This window comes from Coffea arabica, chromosome 11c (genome assembly GCF_036785885.1).
Source record: "Coffea arabica cultivar ET-39 chromosome 11c, Coffea Arabica ET-39 HiFi, whole genome shotgun sequence".
In the NCBI taxonomy this organism is placed as follows: domain Eukaryota; kingdom Viridiplantae; phylum Streptophyta; class Magnoliopsida; order Gentianales; family Rubiaceae; genus Coffea; species Coffea arabica.
The window spans coordinates 23057581-23083113 of NC_092330.1; the positions used below are offsets into that span (position 1 = coordinate 23057581).

The 25533-nt window shown below is 43.5% G+C and overlaps 25 pseudogenes; all 25 read left to right on the forward strand.

The window, feature by feature from the left end:
• The first annotated feature begins 314 nt into the window (after nucleotides 1–314).
• On the forward strand, nucleotides 315–432 carry LOC140018367 (5S ribosomal RNA; annotated as a pseudogene).
• Nucleotides 433–1345: 913 nt separating this feature from the next.
• LOC140019063 (5S ribosomal RNA) lies at nucleotides 1346–1463 on the forward strand (annotated as a pseudogene).
• Nucleotides 1464–2387: 924 nt separating this feature from the next.
• Nucleotides 2388–2505, forward strand: LOC140019064 (5S ribosomal RNA; annotated as a pseudogene).
• A 925-nt stretch (nucleotides 2506–3430) lies between these two features.
• On the forward strand, nucleotides 3431–3548 carry LOC140018368 (5S ribosomal RNA; annotated as a pseudogene).
• Nucleotides 3549–4461: 913 nt separating this feature from the next.
• LOC140018369 (5S ribosomal RNA) lies at nucleotides 4462–4579 on the forward strand (annotated as a pseudogene).
• Nucleotides 4580–5492: 913 nt separating this feature from the next.
• On the forward strand, nucleotides 5493–5610 carry LOC140019066 (5S ribosomal RNA; annotated as a pseudogene).
• A 924-nt stretch (nucleotides 5611–6534) lies between these two features.
• LOC140019067 (5S ribosomal RNA) lies at nucleotides 6535–6652 on the forward strand (annotated as a pseudogene).
• Nucleotides 6653–7577: 925 nt separating this feature from the next.
• Nucleotides 7578–7695, forward strand: LOC140018370 (5S ribosomal RNA; annotated as a pseudogene).
• Nucleotides 7696–8608: 913 nt separating this feature from the next.
• On the forward strand, nucleotides 8609–8726 carry LOC140019068 (5S ribosomal RNA; annotated as a pseudogene).
• Nucleotides 8727–9644: 918 nt separating this feature from the next.
• On the forward strand, nucleotides 9645–9762 carry LOC140019069 (5S ribosomal RNA; annotated as a pseudogene).
• Nucleotides 9763–10686: 924 nt separating this feature from the next.
• LOC140019070 (5S ribosomal RNA) lies at nucleotides 10687–10804 on the forward strand (annotated as a pseudogene).
• Nucleotides 10805–11729: 925 nt separating this feature from the next.
• LOC140018371 (5S ribosomal RNA) lies at nucleotides 11730–11847 on the forward strand (annotated as a pseudogene).
• Nucleotides 11848–12760: 913 nt separating this feature from the next.
• On the forward strand, nucleotides 12761–12878 carry LOC140019071 (5S ribosomal RNA; annotated as a pseudogene).
• A 924-nt stretch (nucleotides 12879–13802) lies between these two features.
• On the forward strand, nucleotides 13803–13920 carry LOC140019072 (5S ribosomal RNA; annotated as a pseudogene).
• Nucleotides 13921–14845: 925 nt separating this feature from the next.
• Nucleotides 14846–14963, forward strand: LOC140018372 (5S ribosomal RNA; annotated as a pseudogene).
• An 884-nt stretch (nucleotides 14964–15847) lies between these two features.
• Nucleotides 15848–15965, forward strand: LOC140019073 (5S ribosomal RNA; annotated as a pseudogene).
• Nucleotides 15966–16889: 924 nt separating this feature from the next.
• LOC140018512 (5S ribosomal RNA) lies at nucleotides 16890–17013 on the forward strand (annotated as a pseudogene).
• A 907-nt stretch (nucleotides 17014–17920) lies between these two features.
• LOC140018513 (5S ribosomal RNA) lies at nucleotides 17921–18044 on the forward strand (annotated as a pseudogene).
• Nucleotides 18045–18951: 907 nt separating this feature from the next.
• LOC140019074 (5S ribosomal RNA) lies at nucleotides 18952–19069 on the forward strand (annotated as a pseudogene).
• A 924-nt stretch (nucleotides 19070–19993) lies between these two features.
• On the forward strand, nucleotides 19994–20111 carry LOC140019075 (5S ribosomal RNA; annotated as a pseudogene).
• Nucleotides 20112–21024: 913 nt separating this feature from the next.
• On the forward strand, nucleotides 21025–21142 carry LOC140019077 (5S ribosomal RNA; annotated as a pseudogene).
• A 913-nt stretch (nucleotides 21143–22055) lies between these two features.
• Nucleotides 22056–22173, forward strand: LOC140019260 (5S ribosomal RNA; annotated as a pseudogene).
• A 925-nt stretch (nucleotides 22174–23098) lies between these two features.
• Nucleotides 23099–23216, forward strand: LOC140018374 (5S ribosomal RNA; annotated as a pseudogene).
• Nucleotides 23217–24129: 913 nt separating this feature from the next.
• On the forward strand, nucleotides 24130–24247 carry LOC140019078 (5S ribosomal RNA; annotated as a pseudogene).
• A 918-nt stretch (nucleotides 24248–25165) lies between these two features.
• LOC140019079 (5S ribosomal RNA) lies at nucleotides 25166–25283 on the forward strand (annotated as a pseudogene).
• Nucleotides 25284–25533: the final 250 nt, after the last annotated feature.

Sequence of the window (25533 nt, forward strand, 5' to 3'; positions counted from 1 at the left end):
GAAGCATGAACGCGGATCTGAAGGCGCGAGACAAGTCAGGAACGGTACGGCTGGATCGAAGCCCGGATCGTCGGTCAAAGTTGTCGGCGCAAATGTATAAGCGCAAGCGTGAAGGATCACTTTCAGGATAATTGAGAGTTGTGCGACGAGGGAAAAAAAAGGTGCAAAGCAACAAGAAAAAAATATAAAAGTAAATAAATAAAAGGATGAGAGGAAATTCATGAACTGACGCTTAGAATGAATTCGGGTCCAGAAAAGCCAAACTGCTTCACAGGACGTGGCAGTTTAAAAGAATAAAGCGAAAGAAACATGGCGGGTGCGATCATACCAGCACTAATGCACCGGATCCCATCAGAACTCCGAAGTTAAGCGTGCTTGGGCGACAGTAGTACTAGGATGGGTGACCCTAGGCCGGTCAACGGGTCGGGTCTACACCCGGATCCGGATCGGATCCCTGAAATTTTTGCGGGTATGGGTAGGGATTTAATTCCGTTATCCGGATCCGGATCCGTTTTTTCAAACAAAAAAACGGGTCGGATACGGAATATAGTATTCCGACCCGTATTAGACCCGGATCCGGAAATAAATGATTTAATAATTTATAAAAAATATATATTATCAATATAATTTGATTAGGATGATGTATTTGAGTAAAATCAATTTGATTTATTTTCTTATTTGGTTTTTTCTTTGCATTAGCTAGAAATTTGTTTACAAATATATCTTTTTCTCTTTTTTGTTAGAAATTATAAATTTTGGCAAATTTGTTCGGGTAGACCCGACCCGGATCCGAGACTCGCCGGGTCCGGATCCGGAACACAGAATAAAAGACCCGTCGGGTAAACCGGTCGGATCCGGAATAATGAATTCCGGCCCGGACCCGGCCCGTTGACACCCCTAGGTGACCCCCTGGGAAATCCTCGTGTTGCACCCCTCCCTTTTTTGTTTCGAAATCCAAATTTCCCCTTCGTTCTTTATGCTGTAGTAATTTAGCTCCGTCGGAACGATTGCTTTTTATTTTGCTTCTCATCGAAGCATGAAGGCGGATCTGAAGGCGCGAGACAAGTCAGGAACGGTACGGCTGGATCGAAGCCCGGATCGTCGGTCAAAGTTGTCGGCGCAAATGTATAAGCGCAAGCGTGAAGGATCACTTTCAGGATAATTGAGAGTTGTGCGACGAGGGAAAAAAAAGGTGCAAAGCAACAAGAAAAAAATATAAAAGTAAATAAATAAAAGGATGAGAGGAAATTCATGAACTGACGCTTAGAATGAATTCGGGTCCAGAAAAGCCAAACTGCTTCACAGGACGTGGCAGTTTAAAAGAATAAAGCGAAAGGAACATGGCGGGTGCGATCATACCAGCACTAATGCACCGGATCCCATCAGAACTCCGAAGTTAAGCGTGCTTGGGCGACAGTAGTACTAGGATGGGTGACCCTAGGCCTGTCAACGGGTCGGGTCTAGACCCGGATCCGGATCGGATCCCTGAAATTTTTGCGGGTATGGGTACGGATTTAATTCCGTTAACCGGATCCGGATCCGTTTTTTCAAACAAAAAAACGGGTCGAATACGGAATATAGTATTCCGACCCGTATTAGACCCGGATCCGGATATAAATGATTTAATAATTTATAAAAAAAATATATTATCAATATAATTTGATTAGGATGATGTATTTGAGTAAAATCAATTTGATTTATTTTCTTATTTGGTTTTTTCTTTGCATTAGTTAGAAATTTGTTTACAAATATATCTTTTTCTCTTTTTGTTAGAAATTATAAATTTTGGCAAATTTGTTCGGGTAGACCCGACCCGGATCCGAGACTCGCCGGGTCCGGATCCGGAACACAGAATAAAAGACCCGTCGGGTAAACGGGTCGGATCCGGGTCCGGGTCCGGAATAATGAATTCCGGCCCGGACCCGGCCCGTTGACACCCCTAGGTGACCCCCTGGGAAATCCTCGTGTTGCACCCCTCCCTTTTTTGTTTCGAAATCCAAATTTCCCCTTCGTTCTTTATGCTGTAGTAATTTAGCTCCGTCGGAACGATTGCTTTTTATTTTGCTTCTCATCGAAGCATGAAGGCGGATCTGAAGGCGCGAGACAAGTCAGGAACGGTACGGCTGGATCGAAGCCCGGATCGTCGGTCAAAGTTGTCGGCGCAAATGTATAAGCGCAAGCGTGAAGGATCACTTTCAGGATAATTGAGAGTTGTGCGACGAGGGAAAAAAAAGGTGCAAAGCAACAAGAAAAAAATATAAAAGTAAATAAATAAAAGGATGAGAGGAAATTCATGAACTGATGCTTAGAATGAATTCGGGTCCAGAAAAGCCAAACTGCTTCACAGGACGTGGCAGTTTAAAAGAATAAAGCGAAAGGAACATGGCGGGTGCGATCATACCAGCACTAATGCACCGGATCCCATCAGAACTCCGAAGTTAAGCGTGCTTGGGCGACAGTAGTACTAGGATGGGTGACCCTAGGCCTGTCAACGGGTCGGGTCTAGACCCGGATCCGGATCGGATCCCTAAAATTTTTGCGGGTATGGGTAGGGATTTAATTCCGTTATCCGGATCCGGATCCGTTTTTTCAAACAAAAAAACGGGTCGGATACGGAATATAGTATTCCGACCCGTATTAGACCCGCATCCGGATATAAATGATTTAATAATTTATAAAAAATATATATTATCAATATAATTTGATTAGGATGATGTATTTGAGTAAAATCAATTTGATTTATTTTCTTATTTGGTTTTTTCTTTGCATTAGTTAGAAATTAGTTTACAAATATATCTTTTTCTCTTTTTTGTTAGAAATTATAAATTTTGGCAAATTTGTTCGGGTAGACCCGACCCGGATCCGAGACTCGCCGGGTCCGGATCCGGAACACCGAATAAAAGACCCGTCGGGTAAACGGGTCGGATCCGGGTCCGGGTCCAGAATAATGAATTCCGGCCCGGACCCGGCACGTTGACACCCCTAGGTGACCCCCTGGGAAATCCTCGTGTTGCACCCCTCCCTTTTTTGTTTCGAAATCCAAATTTCCCCTTCGTTCTTTATGCTGTAGTAATTTAGCTCCGTCGGAACGATTGCTTTATATTTTGCTTTTTATCGAAGCATGAACGCGGATCTGAAGGCGCGAGACAAGTCAGGAACGGTACGGCTGGATCGAAGCCCGGATCGTCGGTCAAAGTTGTCGGCGCAAATGTATAAGCGCAAGCGTGAAGGATCACTTTCAGGATAATTGAGAGTTGTGCGACGAGGGAAAAAAAAGGTGCAAAGCAACAAGAAAAAAATATAAAAGTAAATAAATAAAAGGATGAGAGGAAATTCATGAACTGACGCTTAGAATGAATTCGGGTCCAGAAAAGCCAAACTGCTTCACAGGACGTGGCAGTTTAAAAGAATAAAGCGAAAGAAACATGGCGGGTGCGATCATACCAGCACTAATGCACCGGATCCCATCAGAACTCCGAAGTTAAGCGTGCTTGGGCGACAGTAGTACTAGGATGGGTGACCCTAGGCCGGTCAACGGGTCGGGTCTACACCCGGATCCGGATCGGATCCCTGAAATTTTTGCGGGTATGGGTAGGGATTTAATTCCGTTATCCGGATCCGGATCCGTTTTTTCAAACAAAAAAACGGGTCGGATACGGAATATAGTATTCCGACCCGTATTAGACCCGGATCCGGAAATAAATGATTTAATAATTTATAAAAAATATATATTATCAATATAATTTGATTAGGATGATGTATTTGAGTAAAATCAATTTGATTTATTTTCTTATTTGGTTTTTTCTTTGCATTAGCTAGAAATTTGTTTACAAATATATCTTTTTCTCTTTTTTGTTAGAAATTATAAATTTTGGCAAATTTGTTCGGGTAGACCCGACCCGGATCCGAGACTCGCCGGGTCCGGATCCGGAACACAGAATAAAAGACCCGTCGGGTAAACCGGTCGGATCCGGAATAATGAATTCCGGCCCGGACCCGGCCCGTTGACACCCCTAGGTGACCCCCTGGGAAATCCTCGTGTTGCACCCCTCCCTTTTTTGTTTCGAAATCCAAATTTCCCCTTCGTTCTTTATGCTGTAGTAATTTAGCTCCGTCGGAACGATTGCTTTATATTTTGCTTCTCATCGAAGCATGAACGCGGATCTGAAGGCGCGAGACAAGTCAGGAACGGTACGGCTGGATCGAAGCCCGGATCGTCGGTCAAAGTTGTCGGCGCAAATGTATAAGCGCAAGCGTGAAGGATCACTTTCAGGATAATTGAGAGTTGTGCGACGAGGGAAAAAAAAGGTGCAAAGCAACAAGAAAAAAATATAAAAGTAAATAAATAAAAGGATGAGAGGAAATTCATGAACTGACGCTTAGAATGAATTCGGGTCCAGAAAAGCCAAACTGCTTCACAGGACGTGGCAGTTTAAAAGAATAAAGCGAAAGAAACATGGCGGGTGCGATCATACCAGCACTAATGCACCGGATCCCATCAGAACTCCGAAGTTAAGCGTGCTTGGGCGACAGTAGTACTAGGATGGGTGACCCTAGGCCGGTCAACGGGTCGGGTCTACACCCGGATCCGGATCGGATCCCTGAAATTTTTGCGGGTATGGGTAGGGATTTAATTCCGTTATCCGGATCCGGATCCGTTTTTTCAAACAAAAAAACGGGTCGGATACGGAATATAGTATTCCGACCCGTATTAGACCCGGATCCGGAAATAAATGATTTAATAATTTATAAAAAATATATATTATCAATATAATTTGATTAGGATGATGTATTTGAGTAAAATCAATTTGATTTATTTTCTTATTTGGTTTTTTCTTTGCATTAGCTAGAAATTTGTTTACAAATATATCTTTTTCTCTTTTTTGTTAGAAATTATAAATTTTGGCAAATTTGTTCGGGTAGACCCGACCCGGATCCGAGACTCGCCGGGTCCGGATCCGGAACACAGAATAAAAGACCCGTCGGGTAAACCGGTCGGATCCGGAATAATGAATTCCGGCCCGGACCCGGCCCGTTGACACCCCTAGGTGACCCCCTGGGAAATCCTCGTGTTGCACCCCTCCCTTTTTTGTTTCGAAATCCAAATTTCCCCTTCGTTCTTTATGCTGTAGTAATTTAGCTCCGTCGGAACGATTGCTTTTTATTTTGCTTCTCATCGAAGCATGAAGGCGGATCTGAAGGCGCGAGACAAGTCAGGAACGGTACGGCTGGATCGAAGCCCGGATCGTCGGTCAAAGTTGTCGGCGCAAATGTATAAGCGCAAGCGTGAAGGATCACTTTCAGGATAATTGAGAGTTGTGCGACGAGGGAAAAAAAAGGTGCAAAGCAACAAGAAAAAAATATAAAAGTAAATAAATAAAAGGATGAGAGGAAATTCATGAACTGACGCTTAGAATGAATTCGGGTCCAGAAAAGCCAAACTGCTTCACAGGACGTGGCAGTTTAAAAGAATAAAGCGAAAGGAACATGGCGGGTGCGATCATACCAGCACTAATGCACCGGATCCCATCAGAACTCCGAAGTTAAGCGTGCTTGGGCGACAGTAGTACTAGGATGGGTGACCCTAGGCCTGTCAACGGGTCGGGTCTAGACCCGGATCCGGATCGGATCCCTGAAATTTTTGCGGGTATGGGTACGGATTTAATTCCGTTAACCGGATCCGGATCCGTTTTTTCAAACAAAAAAACGGGTCGAATACGGAATATAGTATTCCGACCCGTATTAGACCCGGATCCGGATATAAATGATTTAATAATTTATAAAAAAAATATATTATCAATATAATTTGATTAGGATGATGTATTTGAGTAAAATCAATTTGATTTATTTTCTTATTTGGTTTTTTCTTTGCATTAGTTAGAAATTTGTTTACAAATATATCTTTTTCTCTTTTTGTTAGAAATTATAAATTTTGGCAAATTTGTTCGGGTAGACCCGACCCGGATCCGAGACTCGCCGGGTCCGGATCCGGAACACAGAATAAAAGACCCGTCGGGTAAACGGGTCGGATCCGGGTCCGGGTCCGGAATAATGAATTCCGGCCCGGACCCGGCCCGTTGACACCCCTAGGTGACCCCCTGGGAAATCCTCGTGTTGCACCCCTCCCTTTTTTGTTTCGAAATCCAAATTTCCCCTTCGTTCTTTATGCTGTAGTAATTTAGCTCCGTCGGAACGATTGCTTTTTATTTTGCTTCTCATCGAAGCATGAAGGCGGATCTGAAGGCGCGAGACAAGTCAGGAACGGTACGGCTGGATCGAAGCCCGGATCGTCGGTCAAAGTTGTCGGCGCAAATGTATAAGCGCAAGCGTGAAGGATCACTTTCAGGATAATTGAGAGTTGTGCGACGAGGGAAAAAAAAGGTGCAAAGCAACAAGAAAAAAATATAAAAGTAAATAAATAAAAGGATGAGAGGAAATTCATGAACTGATGCTTAGAATGAATTCGGGTCCAGAAAAGCCAAACTGCTTCACAGGACGTGGCAGTTTAAAAGAATAAAGCGAAAGGAACATGGCGGGTGCGATCATACCAGCACTAATGCACCGGATCCCATCAGAACTCCGAAGTTAAGCGTGCTTGGGCGACAGTAGTACTAGGATGGGTGACCCTAGGCCTGTCAACGGGTCGGGTCTAGACCCGGATCCGGATCGGATCCCTAAAATTTTTGCGGGTATGGGTAGGGATTTAATTCCGTTATCCGGATCCGGATCCGTTTTTTCAAACAAAAAAACGGGTCGGATACGGAATATAGTATTCCGACCCGTATTAGACCCGCATCCGGATATAAATGATTTAATAATTTATAAAAAATATATATTATCAATATAATTTGATTAGGATGATGTATTTGAGTAAAATCAATTTGATTTATTTTCTTATTTGGTTTTTTCTTTGCATTAGTTAGAAATTAGTTTACAAATATATCTTTTTCTCTTTTTTGTTAGAAATTATAAATTTTGGCAAATTTGTTCGGGTAGACCCGACCCGGATCCGAGACTCGCCGGGTCCGGATCCGGAACACCGAATAAAAGACCCGTCGGGTAAACGGGTCGGATCCGGGTCCGGGTCCAGAATAATGAATTCCGGCCCGGACCCGGCACGTTGACACCCCTAGGTGACCCCCTGGGAAATCCTCGTGTTGCACCCCTCCCTTTTTTGTTTCGAAATCCAAATTTCCCCTTCGTTCTTTATGCTGTAGTAATTTAGCTCCGTCGGAACGATTGCTTTATATTTTGCTTTTTATCGAAGCATGAACGCGGATCTGAAGGCGCGAGACAAGTCAGGAACGGTACGGCTGGATCGAAGCCCGGATCGTCGGTCAAAGTTGTCGGCGCAAATGTATAAGCGCAAGCGTGAAGGATCACTTTCAGGATAATTGAGAGTTGTGCGACGAGGGAAAAAAAAGGTGCAAAGCAACAAGAAAAAAATATAAAAGTAAATAAATAAAAGGATGAGAGGAAATTCATGAACTGACGCTTAGAATGAATTCGGGTCCAGAAAAGCCAAACTGCTTCACAGGACGTGGCAGTTTAAAAGAATAAAGCGAAAGAAACATGGCGGGTGCGATCATACCAGCACTAATGCACCGGATCCCATCAGAACTCCGAAGTTAAGCGTGCTTGGGCGACAGTAGTACTAGGATGGGTGACCCTAGGCCGGTCAACGGGTCGGGTCTACACCCGGATCCGGATCGGATCCCTGAAATTTTTGCGGGTATGGGTAGGGATTTAATTCCGTTATCCGGATCCGGATCCGTTTTTTCAAACAAAAAAACGGGTCGGATACGGAATATAGTATTCCGACCCGTATTAGACCCGGATCCGGAAATAAATGATTTAATAATTTATAAAAAATATATATTATCAATATAATTTGATTAGGATGATGTATTTGAGTAAAATCAATTTGATTTATTTTCTTATTTGGTTTTTTCTTTGCATTAGCTAGAAATTTGTTTACAAATATATCTTTTTCTCTTTTTTGTTAGAAATTATAAATTTTGGCAAATTTGTTCGGGTAGACCCGACCCGGATCCGAGACTCGCCGGGTCCGGATCCGGAACACAGAATAAAAGACCCGTCGGGTAAACCGGTCGGATCCGGAATAATGAATTCCGGCCCGGACCCGGCCCGTTGACACCCCTAGGTGACCCCCTGGGAAATCCTCGTGTTGCACCCCTCCCTTTTTTGTTTCGAAATCCAAATTTCCCCTTCGTTCTTTATGCTGTAGTAATTTAGCTCCGTCGGAACGATTGCTTTTTATTTTGCTTCTCATCGAAGCATGAAGGCGGATCTGAAGGCGCGAGACAAGTCAGGAACGGTACGGCTGGATCGAAGCCCGGATCGTCGGTCAAAGTTGTCGGCGCAAATGTATAAGCGCAAGCGTGAAGGATCACTTTCAGGATAATTGAGAGTTGTGCGACGAGGGAAAAAAAAGGTGCAAAGCAACAAGAAAAAAATATAAAAGTAAATAAATAAAAGGATGAGAGGAAATTCATGAACTGACGCTTAGAATGAATTCGGGTCCAGAAAAGCCAAACTGCTTCACAGGACGTGGCAGTTTAAAAGAATAAAGCGAAAGGAACATGGCGGGTGCGATCATACCAGCACTAATGCACCGGATCCCATCAGAACTCCGAAGTTAAGCGTGCTTGGGCGACAGTAGTACTAGGATGGGTGACCCTAGGCCTGTCAACGGGTCGGGTCTAGACCCGGATCCGGATCGGATCCCTGAAATTTTTGCGGGTATGGGTACGGATTTAATTCCGTTAACCGGATCCGGATCCGTTTTTTCAAACAAAAAAACGGGTCGAATACGGAATATAGTATTCCGACCCGTATTAGACCCGGATCCGGATATAAATGATTTAATAATTTATAAAAAAAATATATTATCAATATAATTTGATTAGGATGATGTATTTGAGTAAAATCAATTTGATTTATTTTCTTATTTGGTTTTTTCTTTGCATTAGCTAGAAATTTGTTTACAAATATATCTTTTTCTCTTTTTGTTAGAAATTATAAATTTTGGCAAATTTGTTCGGGTAGACCCGACCCGGATCCGAGACTCGCCGGGTCCGGATCCGGAACACAGAATAAAAGACCCGTCGGGTAAACGGGTCGGATCCGGGTCCGGAATAATGAATTCCGGCCCGGACCCGGCCCGTTGACACCCCTAGGTGACCCCCTGGGAAATCCTCGTGTTGCACCCCTCCCTTTTTTGTTTCGAAATCCAAATTTCCCCTTCGTTCTTTATGCTGTAGTAATTTAGCTCCGTCGGAACGATTGCTTTTTATTTTGCTTCTCATCGAAGCATGAAGGCGGATCTGAAGGCGCGAGACAAGTCAGGAACGGTACGGCTGGATCGAAGCCCGGATCGTCGGTCAAAGTTGTCGGCGCAAATGTATAAGCGCAAGCGTGAAGGATCACTTTCAGGATAATTGAGAGTTGTGCGACGAGGGAAAAAAAAGGTGCAAAGCAACAAGAAAAAAATATAAAAGTAAATAAATAAAAGGATGAGAGGAAATTCATGAACTGACGCTTAGAATGAATTCGGGTCCAGAAAAGCCAAACTGCTTCACAGGACGTGGCAGTTTAAAAGAATAAAGCGAAAGGAACATGGCGGGTGCGATCATACCAGCACTAATGCACCGGATCCCATCAGAACTCCGAAGTTAAGCGTGCTTGGGCGACAGTAGTACTAGGATGGGTGACCCTAGGCCTGTCAACGGGTCGGGTCTAGACCCGGATCCGGATCGGATCCCTAAAATTTTTGCGGGTATGGGTAGGGATTTAATTCCGTTATCCGGATCCGGATCCGTTTTTTCAAACAAAAAAACGGGTCGGATACGGAATATAGTATTCCGACCCGTATTAGACCCGCATCCGGATATAAATGATTTAATAATTTATAAAAAATATATATTATCAATATAATTTGATTAGGATGATGTATTTGAGTAAAATCAATTTGATTTATTTTCTTATTTGGTTTTTTCTTTGCATTAGTTAGAAATTTGTTTACAAATATATCTTTTTCTCTTTTTGTTAGAAATTATAAATTTTGGCAAATTTGTTCGGGTAGACCCGACCCGGATCCGAGACTCGCCGGGTCCGGATCCGGAACACAGAATAAAAGACCCGTCGGGTAAACGGGTCGGATCCGGGTCCGGGTCCGGAATAATGAATTCCGGCCCGGACCCGGCCCGTTGACACCCCTAGGTGACCCCCTGGGAAATCCTCGTGTTGCACCCCTCCCTTTTTTGTTTCGAAATCCAAATTTCCCCTTCGTTCTTTATGCTGTAGTAATTTAGCTCCGTCGGAACGATTGCTTTTTATTTTGCTTCTCATCGAAGCATGAAGGCGGATCTGAAGGCGCGAGACAAGTCAGGAACGGTACGGCTGGATCGAAGCCCGGATCGTCGGTCAAAGTTGTCGGCGCAAATGTATAAGCGCAAGCGTGAAGGATCACTTTCAGGATAATTGAGAGTTGTGCGACGAGGGAAAAAAAAGGTGCAAAGCAACAAGAAAAAAATATAAAAGTAAATAAATAAAAGGATGAGAGGAAATTCATGAACTGATGCTTAGAATGAATTCGGGTCCAGAAAAGCCAAACTGCTTCACAGGACGTGGCAGTTTAAAAGAATAAAGCGAAAGGAACATGGCGGGTGCGATCATACCAGCACTAATGCACCGGATCCCATCAGAACTCCGAAGTTAAGCGTGCTTGGGCGACAGTAGTACTAGGATGGGTGACCCTAGGCCTGTCAACGGGTCGGGTCTAGACCCGGATCCGGATCGGATCCCTAAAATTTTTGCGGGTATGGGTAGGGATTTAATTCCGTTATCCGGATCCGGATCCGTTTTTTCAAACAAAAAAACGGGTCGGATACGGAATATAGTATTCCGACCCGTATTAGACCCGCATCCGGATATAAATGATTTAATAATTTATAAAAAATATATATTATCAATATAATTTGATTAGGATGATGTATTTGAGTAAAATCAATTTGATTTATTTTCTTATTTGGTTTTTTCTTTGCATTAGTTAGAAATTAGTTTACAAATATATCTTTTTCTCTTTTTTGTTAGAAATTATAAATTTTGGCAAATTTGTTCGGGTAGACCCGACCCGGATCCGAGACTCGCCGGGTCCGGATCCGGAACACCGAATAAAAGACCCGTCGGGTAAACGGGTCGGATCCGGGTCCGGGTCCAGAATAATGAATTCCGGCCCGGACCCGGCACGTTGACACCCCTAGGTGACCCCCTGGGAAATCCTCGTGTTGCACCCCTCCCTTTTTTGTTTCGAAATCCAAATTTCCCCTTCGTTCTTTATGCTGTAGTAATTTAGCTCCGTCGGAACGATTGCTTTATATTTTGCTTTTTATCGAAGCATGAACGCGGATCTGAAGGCGCGAGACAAGTCAGGAACGGTACGGCTGGATCGAAGCCCGGATCGTCGGTCAAAGTTGTCGGCGCAAATGTATAAGCGCAAGCGTGAAGGATCACTTTCAGGATAATTGAGAGTTGTGCGACGAGGGAAAAAAAAGGTGCAAAGCAACAAGAAAAAAATATAAAAGTAAATAAATAAAAGGATGAGAGGAAATTCATGAACTGACGCTTAGAATGAATTCGGGTCCAGAAAAGCCAAACTGCTTCACAGGACGTGGCAGTTTAAAAGAATAAAGCGAAAGAAACATGGCGGGTGCGATCATACCAGCACTAATGCACCGGATCCCATCAGAACTCCGAAGTTAAGCGTGCTTGGGCGACAGTAGTACTAGGATGGGTGACCCTAGGCCGGTCAACGGGTCGGGTCTACACCCGGATCCGGATCGGATCCCTGAAATTTTTGCGGGTATGGGTAGGGATTTAATTCCGTTATCCGGATCCGGATCCGTTTTTTCAAACAAAAAAACGGGTCGGATACGGAATATAGTATTCCGACCCGTATTAGACCCGGATCCGGAAATAAATGATTTAATAATTTATAAAAAATATATATTATCAATATAATTTGATTAGGATGATGTATTTGAGTAAAATCAATTTGATTTATTTTCTTATTTGGTTTTTTCTTTGCATTAGCTAGAAATTTGTTTACAAATATATCTTTTTCTCTTTTTTGTTAGAAATTATAAATTTTGGCAAATTTGTTCGGGTAGACCCGACCCGGATCCGAGACTCGCCGGGTCCGGATCCGGAACACAGAATAAAAGACCCGTCGGGTAAACCGGTCGGATCCGGAATAATGAATTCCGGCCCGGACCCGGCCCGTTGACACCCCTAGGTGACCCCCTGGGAAATCCTCGTGTTGCACCCCTCCCTTTTTTGTTTCGAAATCCAAATTTCCCCTTCGTTCTTTATGCTGTAGTAATTTAGCTCCGTCGGAACGATTGCTTTTTATTTTGCTTCTCATCGAAGCATGAAGGCGGATCTGAAGGCGCGAGACAAGTCAGGAACGGTACGGCTGGATCGAAGCCCGGATCGTCGGTCAAAGTTGTCGGCGCAAATGTATAAGCGCAAGCGTGAAGGATCACTTTCAGGATAATTGAGAGTTGTGCGACGAGGGAAAAAAAAGGTGCAAAGCAACAAGAAAAAAATATAAAAGTAAATAAATAAAAGGATGAGAGGAAATTCATGAACTGACGCTTAGAATGAATTCGGGTCCAGAAAAGCCAAACTGCTTCACAGGACGTGGCAGTTTAAAAGAATAAAGCGAAAGGAACATGGCGGGTGCGATCATACCAGCACTAATGCACCGGATCCCATCAGAACTCCGAAGTTAAGCGTGCTTGGGCGACAGTAGTACTAGGATGGGTGACCCTAGGCCTGTCAACGGGTCGGGTCTAGACCCGGATCCGGATCGGATCCCTGAAATTTTTGCGGGTATGGGTACGGATTTAATTCCGTTAACCGGATCCGGATCCGTTTTTTCAAACAAAAAAACGGGTCGAATACGGAATATAGTATTCCGACCCGTATTAGACCCGGATCCGGATATAAATGATTTAATAATTTATAAAAAAAATATATTATCAATATAATTTGATTAGGATGATGTATTTGAGTAAAATCAATTTGATTTATTTTCTTATTTGGTTTTTTCTTTGCATTAGTTAGAAATTTGTTTACAAATATATCTTTTTCTCTTTTTGTTAGAAATTATAAATTTTGGCAAATTTGTTCGGGTAGACCCGACCCGGATCCGAGACTCGCCGGGTCCGGATCCGGAACACAGAATAAAAGACCCGTCGGGTAAACGGGTCGGATCCGGGTCCGGGTCCGGAATAATGAATTCCGGCCCGGACCCGGCCCGTTGACACCCCTAGGTGACCCCCTGGGAAATCCTCGTGTTGCACCCCTCCCTTTTTTGTTTCGAAATCCAAATTTCCCCTTCGTTCTTTATGCTGTAGTAATTTAGCTCCGTCGGAACGATTGCTTTTTATTTTGCTTCTCATCGAAGCATGAAGGCGGATCTGAAGGCGCGAGACAAGTCAGGAACGGTACGGCTGGATCGAAGCCCGGATCGTCGGTCAAAGTTGTCGGCGCAAATGTATAAGCGCAAGCGTGAAGGATCACTTTCAGGATAATTGAGAGTTGTGCGACGAGGGAAAAAAAAGGTGCAAAGCAACAAGAAAAAAATATAAAAGTAAATAAATAAAAGGATGAGAGGAAATTCATGAACTGATGCTTAGAATGAATTCGGGTCCAGAAAAGCCAAACTGCTTCACAGGACGTGGCAGTTTAAAAGAATAAAGCGAAAGGAACATGGCGGGTGCGATCATACCAGCACTAATGCACCGGATCCCATCAGAACTCCGAAGTTAAGCGTGCTTGGGCGACAGTAGTACTAGGATGGGTGACCCTAGGCCTGTCAACGGGTCGGGTCTAGACCCGGATCCGGATCGGATCCCTAAAATTTTTGCGGGTATGGGTAGGGATTTAATTCCGTTATCCGGATCCGGATCCGTTTTTTCAAACAAAAAAACGGGTCGGATACGGAATATAGTATTCCGACCCGTATTAGACCCGCATCCGGATATAAATGATTTAATAATTTATAAAAAATATATATTATCAATATAATTTGATTAGGATGATGTATTTGAGTAAAATCAATTTGATTTATTTTCTTATTTGGTTTTTTCTTTGCATTAGTTAGAAATTAGTTTACAAATATATCTTTTTCTCTTTTTTGTTAGAAATTATAAATTTTGGCAAATTTGTTCGGGTAGACCCGACCCGGATCCGAGACTCGCCGGGTCCGGATCCGGAACACCGAATAAAAGACCCGTCGGGTAAACGGGTCGGATCCGGGTCCGGGTCCAGAATAATGAATTCCGGCCCGGACCCGGCACGTTGACACCCCTAGGTGACCCCCTGGGAAATCCTCGTGTTGCACCCCTCCCTTTTTTGTTTCGAAATCCAAATTTCCCCTTCGTTCTTTATGCTGTAGTAATTTAGCTCCGTCGGAACGATTGCTTTATATTTTGCTTTTTATCGAAGCATGAACGCGGATCTGAAGGCGCGAGACAAGTCAGGAACGGTACGGCTGGATCGAAGCCCGGATCGTCGGTCAAAGTTGTCGGCGCAAATGTATAAGCGCAAGCGTGAAGGATCACTTTCAGGATAATTGAGAGTTGTGCGACGAGGGAAAAAAAAGGTGCAAAGCAACAAGAAAAAAATATAAAAGTAAATAAATAAAAGGATGAGAGGAAATTCATGAACTGACGCTTAGAATGAATTCGGGTTCAGAAAAGCCAAACTGCTTCACAGGACGTGGCAGTTTAAAAGAATAAAGCGAAAGAAACATGGCGGGTGCGATCATACCAGCACTAATGCACCGGATCCCATCAGAACTCCGAAGTTAAGCGTGCTTGGGCGACAGTAGTACTAGGATGGGTGACCCTAGGCCGGTCAACGGGTCGGGTCTACACCCGGATCCGGATCGGATCCCTGAAATTTTTGCGGGTATGGGTAGGGATTTAATTCCGTTATCCGGATCCGGATCCGTTTTTTCAAACAAAAAAACGGGTCGGATACGGAATATAGTATTCCGACCCGTATTAGACCCGGATCCGGAAATAAATGATTTAATAATTTATAAAAAATATATATTATCAATATAATTTGATTAGGATGATGTATTTGAGTAAAATCAATTTGATTTATTTTCTTATTTGGTTTTTTCTTTGCATTAGCTAGAAATTTGTTTACAAATATATCTTTTTCTCTTTTTTGTTAGAAATTATAAATTTTGGCAAATTTGTTCGGGTAGACCCGACCCGGATCCGAGACTCGCCGGGTCCGGATCCGGAACACAGAATAAAAGACCCGTCGGGTAAACCGGTCGGATCCGGAATAATGAATTCCGGCCCGGACCCGGCCCGTTGACACCCCTAGGTGACCCCCTGGGAAATCCTCGTGTTGCACCCCTCCCTTTTTTGTTTCGAAATCCAAATTTCCCCTTCGTTCTTTATGCTGTAGTAATTTAGCTCCGTCGGAACGATTGCTTTTTATTTTGCTTCTCATCGAAGCATGAAGGCGGATCTGAAGGCGCGAGACAAGTCAGGAACGGTACGGCTGGATCGAAGCCCGGATCGTCGGTCAAAGTTGTCGGCGCAAATGTATAAGCGCAAGCGTTGTGCGACGAGGGAAAAAAAAGGTGCAAAGCAACAAGAAAAAAATATAAAAGTAAATAAATAAAAGGATGAGAGGAAATTCATGAACTGATGCTTAGAATGAATTCGGGTCCAGAAAAGCCAAACTGCTTCACAGGACGTGGCAGTTTAAAAGAATAAAGCGAAAGGAACATGGCGGGTGCGATCATACCAGCACTAATGCACCGGATCCCATCAGAACTCCGAAGTTAAGCGTGCTTGGGCGACAGTAGTACTAGGATGGGTGACCCTAGGCCTGTCAACGGGTCGGGTCTAGACCCGGATCCGGATCGGATCCCTGAAATTTTTGCGGGTATGGGTAGGGATTTAATTCCGTTATCCGGATCCGGATCCGTTTTTTCAAACAAAAAAACGGGTCGGATACGGAATATAGTATTCCGACCCGTATTAGACCCGGATCCGGATATAAATGATTTAATAATTTATAAAAAAAATATATTATCAATATAATTTGATTAGGATGATGTATTTGAGTAAAATCAATTTGATTTATTTTCTTATTTGGTTTTTTCTTTGCATTAGCTAGAAATTTGTTTACAAATATATCTTTTTCTCTTTTTGTTAGAAATTATAAATTTTGGCAAATTTGTTCGGGTAGACCCGACCCGGATCCGAGACTCGCCGGGTCCGGATCCGGAACACAGAATAAAAGACCCGTCGGGTAAACGGGTCGGATCCGGGTCCGGGTCCGGAATAATGAATTCCGGCCCGGACCCGGCCCGTTGACACCCCTAGGTGACCCCCTGGGAAATACTCGTGTTGCACCCCTCCCTTTTTTGTTTCGAAATCCAAATTTCCCCTTCGTTCTTTATGCTGTAGTAATTTAGCTCCGTCGGAACGATTGCTTTTTATTTTGCTTCTCATCGAAGCATGAAGGCGGATCTGAAGGCGCGAGACAAGTCAGGAACGGTACGGCTGGATCGAAGCCCGGATCGTCGGTCAAAGTTGTCGGCGCAAATGTATAAGCGCAAGCGTGAAGGATCACTTTCAGGATAATTGAGAGTTGTGCGACGAGGGAAAAAAAAGGTGCAAAGCAACAAGAAAAAAATATAAAAGTAAATAAATAAAAGGATGAGAGGAAATTCATGAACTGACGCTTAGAATGAATTCGGGTCCAGAAAAGCCAAACTGCTTCACAGGACGTGGCAGTTTAAAAGAATAAAGCGAAAGGAACATGGCGGGTGCGATCATACCAGCACTAATGCACCGGATCCCATCAGAACTCCGAAGTTAAGCGTGCTTGGGCGACAGTAGTACTAGGATGGGTGACCCTAGGCCTGTCAACGGGTCGGGTCTACACCCGGATCCGGATCGGATCCCTGAAATTTTTGCGGGTATGGGTAGGGATTTAATTCCGTTATCCGGATCCGGATCCGTTTTTTCAAACAAAAAAACGGGTCGGATACGGAATATAGTATTCCGACCCGTATTAGACCCGGATCCGGAAATAAATGATTTAATAATTTATAAAAAATATATATTATCAATATAATTTGATTAGGATGATGTATTTGAGTAAAATCAATTTGATTTATTTTCTTATTTGGTTTTTTCTTTGCATTAGCTAGAAATTTGTTTACAAATATATCTTTTTCTCTTTTTTGTTAGAAATTATAAATTTTGGCAAATTTGTTCGGGTAGACCCGACCCGGATCCGAGACTCGCCGGGTCCGGATCCGGAACACAGAATAAAAGACCCGTCGGGTAAACCGGTCGGATCCGGAATAATGAATTCCGGCCCGGACCCGGCCCGTTGACACCCCTAGGTGACCCCCTGGGAAATCCTCGTGTTGCACCCCTCCCTTTTTTGTTTCGAAATCCAAATTTCCCCTTCGTTCTTTATGCTGTAGTAATTTAGCTCCGTCGGAACGATTGCTTTTTATTTTGCTTCTCATCGAAGCATGAAGGCGGATCTGAAGGCGCGAGACAAGTCAGGAACGGTACGGCTGGATCGAAGCCCGGATCGTCGGTCAAAGTTGTCGGCGCAAATGTATAAGCGCAAGCGTGAAGGATCACTTTCAGGATAATTGAGAGTTGTGCGACGAGGGAAAAAAAAGGTGCAAAGCAACAAGAAAAAAATATAAAAGTAAATAAATAAAAGGATGAGAGGAAATTCATGAACTGACGCTTAGAATGAATTCGGGTCCAGAAAAGCCAAACTGCTTCACAGGACGTGGCAGTTTAAAAGAATAAAGCGAAAGGAACATGGCGGGTGCGATCATACCAGCACTAATGCACCGGATCCCATCAGAACTCCGAAGTTAAGCGTGCTTGGGCGACAGTAGTACTAGGATGGGTGACCCTAGGCCTGTCAACGGGTCGGGTCTACACCCGGATCCGGATCGGATCCCTGAAATTTTTGCGGGTATGGGTAGGGATTTAATTCCGTTATCCGGATCCGGATCCGTTTTTTCAAACAAAAAAACGGGTCGGATACGGAATATAGTATTCCGACCCGTATTAGACCCGGATCCGGAAATAAATGATTTAATAATTTATAAAAAATATATATTATCAATATAATTTGATTAGGATGATGTATTTGAGTAAAATCAATTTGATTTATTTTCTTATTTGGTTTTTTCTTTGCATTAGCTAGAAATTTGTTTACAAATATATCTTTTTCTCTTTTTTGTTAGAAATTATAAATTTTGGCAAATTTGTTCGGGTAGACCCGACCCGGATCCGAGACTCGCCGGGTCCGGATCCGGAACACAGAATAAAAGACCCGTCGGGTAAACCGGTCGGATCCGGAATAATGAATTCCGGCCCGGACCCGGCCCGTTGACACCCCTAGGTGACCCCCTGGGAAATCCTCGTGTTGCACCCCTCCCTTTTTTGTTTCGAAATCCAAATTTCCCCTTCGTTCTTTATGCTGTAGTAATTTAGCTCCGTCGGAACGATTGCTTTTTATTTTGCTTCTCATCGAAGCATGAAGGCGGATCTGAAGGCGCGAGACAAGTCAGGAACGGTACGGCTGGATCGAAGCCCGGATCGTCGGTCAAAGTTGTCGGCGCAAATGTATAAGCGCAAGCGTGAAGGATCACTTTCAGGATAATTGAGAGTTGTGCGACGAGGGAAAAAAAAGGTGCAAAGCAACAAGAAAAAAATATAAAAGTAAATAAATAAAAGGATGAGAGGAAATTCATGAACTGATGCTTAGAATGAATTCGGGTCCAGAAAAGCCAAACTGCTTCACAGGACGTGGCAGTTTAAAAGAATAAAGCGAAAGGAACATGGCGGGTGCGATCATACCAGCACTAATGCACCGGATCCCATCAGAACTCCGAAGTTAAGCGTGCTTGGGCGACAGTAGTACTAGGATGGGTGACCCTAGGCCTGTCAACGGGTCGGGTCTAGACCCGGATCCGGATCGGATCCCTGAAATTTTTGCGGGTATGGATACGGATTTAATTCCGTTAACCGGATCCGGATCCGTTTTTTCAAACAAAAAAACGGGTCGAATACGGAATATAGTATTCCGACCCGTATTAGACCCGGATCCGGATATAAATGATTTAATAATTTATAAAAAAAATATATTATCAATATAATTTGATTAGGATGATGTATTTGAGTAAAATCAATTTGATTTATTTTCTTATTTGGTTTTTTCTTTGCATTAGCTAGAAATTTGTTTACAAATATATCTTTTTCTCTTTTTGTTAGAAATTATAAATTTTGGCAAATTTGTTCGGGTAGACCCGACCCGGATCCGAGACTCGCCGGGTCCGGATCCGGAACACAGAATAAAAGACCCGTCGGGTAAACGGGTCGGATCCGGGTCCGGGTCCGGAATAATGAATTCCGGCCCGGACCCGGCCCGTTGACACCCCTAGGTGACCCCCTGGGAAATACTCGTGTTGCACCCCTCCCTTTTTTGTTTCGAAATCCAAATTTCCCCTTCGTTCTTTATGCTGTAGTAATTTAGCTCCGTCGGAACGATTGCTTTTTATTTTGCTTCTCATCGAAGCATGAAGGCGGATCTGAAGGCGCGAGACAAGTCAGGAACGGTACGGCTGGATCGAAGCCCGGATCGTCGGTCAAAGTTGTCGGCGCAAATGTATAAGCGCAAGCGTGAAGGATCACTTTCAGGATAATTGAGAGTTGTGCGACGAGGGAAAAAAAAGGTGCAAAGCAACAAGAAAAAAATATAAAAGTAAATAAATAAAAGGATGAGAGGAAATTCATGAACTGACGCTTAGAATGAATTCGGGTCCAGAAAAGCCAAACTGCTTCACAGGACGTGGCAGTTTAAAAGAATAAAGCGAAAGGAACATGGCGGGTGCGATCATACCAGCACTAATGCACCGGATCCCATCAGAACTCCGAAGTTAAGCGTGCTTGGGCGACAGTAGTACTAGGATGGGTGACCCTAGGCCTGTCAACGGGTCGGGTCTAGACCCGGATCCGGATCGGATCCCTAAAATTTTTGCGGGTATGGGTAGGGATTTAATTCCGTTATCCGGATCCGGATCCGTTTTTTCAAACAAAAAAACGGGTCGGATACGGAATATAGTATTCCGACCCGTATTAGACCCGCATCCGGATATAAATGATTTAATAATTTATAAAAAATATATATTATCAATATAATTTGATTAGGATGATGTATTTGAGTAAAATCAATTTGATTTATTTTCTTATTTGGTTTTTTCTTTGCATTAGCTAGAAATTTGTTTACAAATATATCTTTTTCTCTTTTTTGTTAGAAATTATAAATTTTGGCAAATTTGTTCGGGTAGACCCGACCCGGATCCGAGACTCGCCGGGTCCGGATCCGGAACACAGAATAAAAGACCCGTCGGGTAGACCGGTCGGATCCGGAATAATGAATTCCGGCCCGGACCCGGCCCGTTGACACCCCTAGGTGACCCCCTGGGAAATCCTCGTGTTGCACCCCTCCCTTTTTTGTTTCGAAATCCAAATTTCCCCTTCGTTCTTTATGCTGTAGTAATTTAGCTCCGTCGGAACGATTGCTTTTTATTTTGCTTCTCATCGAAGCATGAAGGCGGATCTGAAGGCGCGAGACAAGTCAGGAACGGTACGGCTGGATCGAAGCCCGGATCGTCGGTCAAAGTTGTCGGCGCAAATGTATAAGCGCAAGCGTGAAGGATCACTTTCAGGATAATTGAGAGTTGTGCGACGAGGGAAAAAAAAGGTGCAAAGCAACAAGAAAAAAATATAAAAGTAAATAAATAAAAGGATGAGAGGAAATTCATGAACTGACGCTTAGAATGAATTCGGGTCCAGAAAAGCCAAACTGCTTCACAGGACGTGGCAGTTTAAAAGAATAAAGCGAAAGGAACATGGCGGGTGCGATCATACCAGCACTAATGCACCGGATCCCATCAGAACTCCGAAGTTAAGCGTGCTTGGGCGACAGTAGTACTAGGATGGGTGACCCTAGGCCTGTCAACGGGTCGGGTCTAGACCCGGATCCGGATCGGATCCCTAAAATTTTTGCGGGTATGGGTAGGGATTTAATTCCGTTATCCGGATTCGGATCCGTTTTTTCAAACAAAAAAACGGGTCGGATACGGAATATAGTATTCCGACCCGTATTAGACCCGCATCCGGATATAAATGATTTAATAATTTATAAAAAATATATATTATCAATATAATTTGATTAGGATGATGTATTTGAGTAAAATCAATTTGATTTATTTTCTTATTTGGTTTTTTCTTTGCATTAGCTAGAAATTTGTTTACAAATATATCTTTTTCTCTTTTTTGTTAGAAATTATAAATTTTGGCAAATTTGTTCGGGTAGACCCGACCCGGATCCGAGACTCGCCGGGTCCGGATCCGGAACACAGAATAAAAGACCCGTCGGGTAGACCGGTCGGATCCGGAATAATGAATTCCGGCCCGGACCCGGCCCGTTGACACCCCTAGGTGACCCCCTGGGAAATCCTCGTGTTGCACCCCTCCCTTTTTTGTTTCGAAATCCAAATTTCCCCTTCGTTCTTTATGCTGTAGTAATTTAGCTCCGTCGGAACGATTGCTTTTTATTTTGCTTCTCATCGAAGCATGAAGGCGGATCTGAAGGCGCGAGACAAGTCAGGAACGGTACGGCTGGATCGAAGCCCGGATCGTCGGTCAAAGTTGTCGGCGCAAATGTATAAGCGCAAGCGTGAAGGATCACTTTCAGGATAATTGAGAGTTGTGCGACGAGGGAAAAAAAAGGTGCAAAGCAACAAGAAAAAAATATAAAAGTAAATAAATAAAAGGATGAGAGGAAATTCATGAACTGACGCTTAGAATGAATTCGGGTCCAGAAAAGCCAAACTGCTTCACAGGACGTGGCAGTTTAAAAGAATAAAGCGAAAGGAACATGGCGGGTGCGATCATACCAGCACTAATGCACCGGATCCCATCAGAACTCCGAAGTTAAGCGTGCTTGGGCGACAGTAGTACTAGGATGGGTGACCCAAGGCCTGTCAACGGGTCGGGTCTAGACCCGGATCCGGATCGGATCCCTAAAATTTTTGCGGGTATGGGTAGGGATTTAATTCCGTTATCCGGATCCGGATCCGTTTTTTCAAACAAAAAAACGGGTCGGATACGGAATATAGTATTCCGACCCGTATTAGACCCGCATCCGGATATAAATGATTTAATAATTTATAAAAAATATATATTATCAATATAATTTGATTAGGATGATGTATTTGAGTAAAATCAATTTGATTTATTTTCTTATTTGGTTTTTTCTTTGCATTAGTTAGAAATTAGTTTACAAATATATCTTTTTCTCTTTTTTGTTAGAAATTATAAATTTTGGCAAATTTGTTCGGGTAGACCCGACCCGGATCCGAGACTCGCCGGGTCCGGATCCGGAACACCGAATAAAAGACCCGTCGGGTAAACGGGTCGGATCCGGGTCCGGGTCCAGAATAATGAATTCCGGCCCGGACCCGGCACGTTGACACCCCTAGGTGACCCCCTGGGAAATCCTCGTGTTGCACCCCTCCCTTTTTTGTTTCGAAATCCAAATTTCCCCTTCGTTCTTTATGCTGTAGTAATTTAGCTCCGTCGGAACGATTGCTTTATATTTTGCTTTTTATCGAAGCATGAACGCGGATCTGAAGGCGCGAGACAAGTCAGGAACGGTACGGCTGGATCGAAGCCCGGATCGTCGGTCAAAGTTGTCGGCGCAAATGTATAAGCGCAAGCGTGAAGGATCACTTTCAGGATAATTGAGAGTTGTGCGACGAGGGAAAAAAAAGGTGCAAAGCAACAAGAAAAAAATATAAAAGTAAATAAATAAAAGGATGAGAGGAAATTCATGAACTGACGCTTAGAATGAATTCGGGTCCAGAAAAGCCAAACTGCTTCACAGGACGTGGCAGTTTAAAAGAATAAAGCGAAAGAAACATGGCGGGTGCGATCATACCAGCACTAATGCACCGGATCCCATCAGAACTCCGAAGTTAAGCGTGCTTGGGCGACAGTAGTACTAGGATGGGTGACCCTAGGCCGGTCAACGGGTCGGGTCTACACCCGGATCCGGATCGGATCCCTGAAATTTTTGCGGGTATGGGTAGGGATTTAATTCCGTTATCCGGATCCGGATCCGTTTTTTCAAACAAAAAAACGGGTCGGATACGGAATATAGTATTCCGACCCGTATTAGACCCGGATCCGAAAATAAATGATTTAATAATTTATAAAAAATATATATTATCAATATAATTTGATTAGGATGATGTATTTGAGTAAAATCAATTTGATTTATTTTCTTATTTGGTTTTTTCTTTGCATTAGCTAGAAATTTGTTTACAAATATATCTTTTTCTCTTTTTTGTTAGAAATTATAAATTTTGGCAAATTTGTTCGGGTAGACCCGACCCGGATCCGAGACTCGCCGGGTCCGGATCCGGAACACAGAATAAAAGACCCGTCGGGTAAACCGGTCGGATCCGGAATAATGAATTCCGGCCCGGACCCGGCCCGTTGACACCCCTAGGTGACCCCCTGGGAAATCCTCGTGTTGCACCCCTCCCTTTTTTGTTTCGAAATCCAAATTTCCCCTTCGTTCTTTATGCTGTAGTAATTTAGCTCCGTCGGAACGATTGCTTTTTATTTTGCTTCTCATCGAAGCATGAAGGCGGATCTGAAGGCGCGAGACAAGTCAGGAACGGTACGGCTGGATCGAAGCCCGGATCGTCGGTCAAAGTTGTCGGCGCAAATGTATAAGCGCAAGCGTGAAGGATCACTTTCAGGATAATTGAGAGTTGTGCGACGAGGGAAAAAAAAGGTGCAAAGCAACAAGAAAAAAATATAAAAGTAAATAAATAAAAGGATGAGAGGAAATTCATGAACTGACGCTTAGAATGAATTCGGGTCCAGAAAAGCCAAACTGCTTCACAGGACGTGGCAGTTTAAAAGAATAAAGCGAAAGGAACATGGCGGGTGCGATCATACCAGCACTAATGCACCGGATCCCATCAGAACTCCGAAGTTAAGCGTGCTTGGGCGACAGTAGTACTAGGATGGGTGACCCTAGGCCTGTCAACGGGTCGGGTCTAGACCCGGATCCGGATCGGATCCCTGAAATTTTTGCGGGTATGGGTACGGATTTAATTCCGTTAACCGGATCCGGATCCGTTTTTTCAAACAAAAAAACGGGTCGAATACGGAATATAGTATTCCGACCCGTATTAGACCCGGATCCGGATATAAATGATTTAATAATTTATAAAAAAAATATATTATCAATATAATTTGATTAGGATGATGTATTTGAGTAAAATCAATTTGATTTATTTTCTTATTTGGTTTTTTCTTTGCATTAGCTAGAAATTTGTTTACAAATATATCTTTTTCTCTTTTTGTTAGAAATTATAAATTTTGGCAAATTTGTTCGGGTAGACCCGACCCGGATCCGAGACTCGCCGGGTCCGGATCCGGAACACAGAATAAAAGACCCGTCGGGTAAACGGGTCGGATCCGGGTCCGGAATAATGAATTCCGGCCCGGACCCGGCCCGTTGACACCCCTAGGTGACCCCCTGGGAAATACTCGTGTTGCACCCCTCCCTTTTTTGTTTCGAAATCCAAATTTCCCCTTCGTTCTTTATGCTGTAGTAATTTAGCTCCGTCGGAACGATTGCTTTTTATTTTGCTTCTCATCGAAGCATGAAGGCGGATCTGAAGGCGCGAGACAAGTCAGGAACGGTACGGCTGGATCGAAGCCCGGATCGTCGGTCAAAGTTGTCGGCGCAAATGTATAAGCGCAAGCGTGAAGGATCACTTTCAGGATAATTGAGAGTTGTGCGACGAGGGAAAAAAAAGGTGCAAAGCAACAAGAAAAAAATATAAAAGTAAATAAATAAAAGGATGAGAGGAAATTCATGAACTGACGCTTAGAATGAATTCGGGTCCAGAAAAGCCAAACTGCTTCACAGGACGTGGCAGTTTAAAAGAATAAAGCGAAAGGAACATGGCGGGTGCGATCATACCAGCACTAATGCACCGGATCCCATCAGAACTCCGAAGTTAAGCGTGCTTGGGCGACAGTAGTACTAGGATGGGTGACCCTAGGCCTGTCAACGGGTCGGGTCTAGACCCGGATCCGGATCGGATCCCTAAAATTTTTGCGGGTATGGGTAGGGATTTAATTCCGTTATCCGGATCCGGATCCGTTTTTTCAAACAAAAAAACGGGTCGGATACGGAATATAGTATTCCGACCCGTATTAGACCCGCATCCGGATATAAATGATTTAATAATTTATAAAAAATATATATTATCAATATAATTTGATTAGGATGATGTATTTGAGTAAAATCAATTTGATTTATTTTCTTATTTGG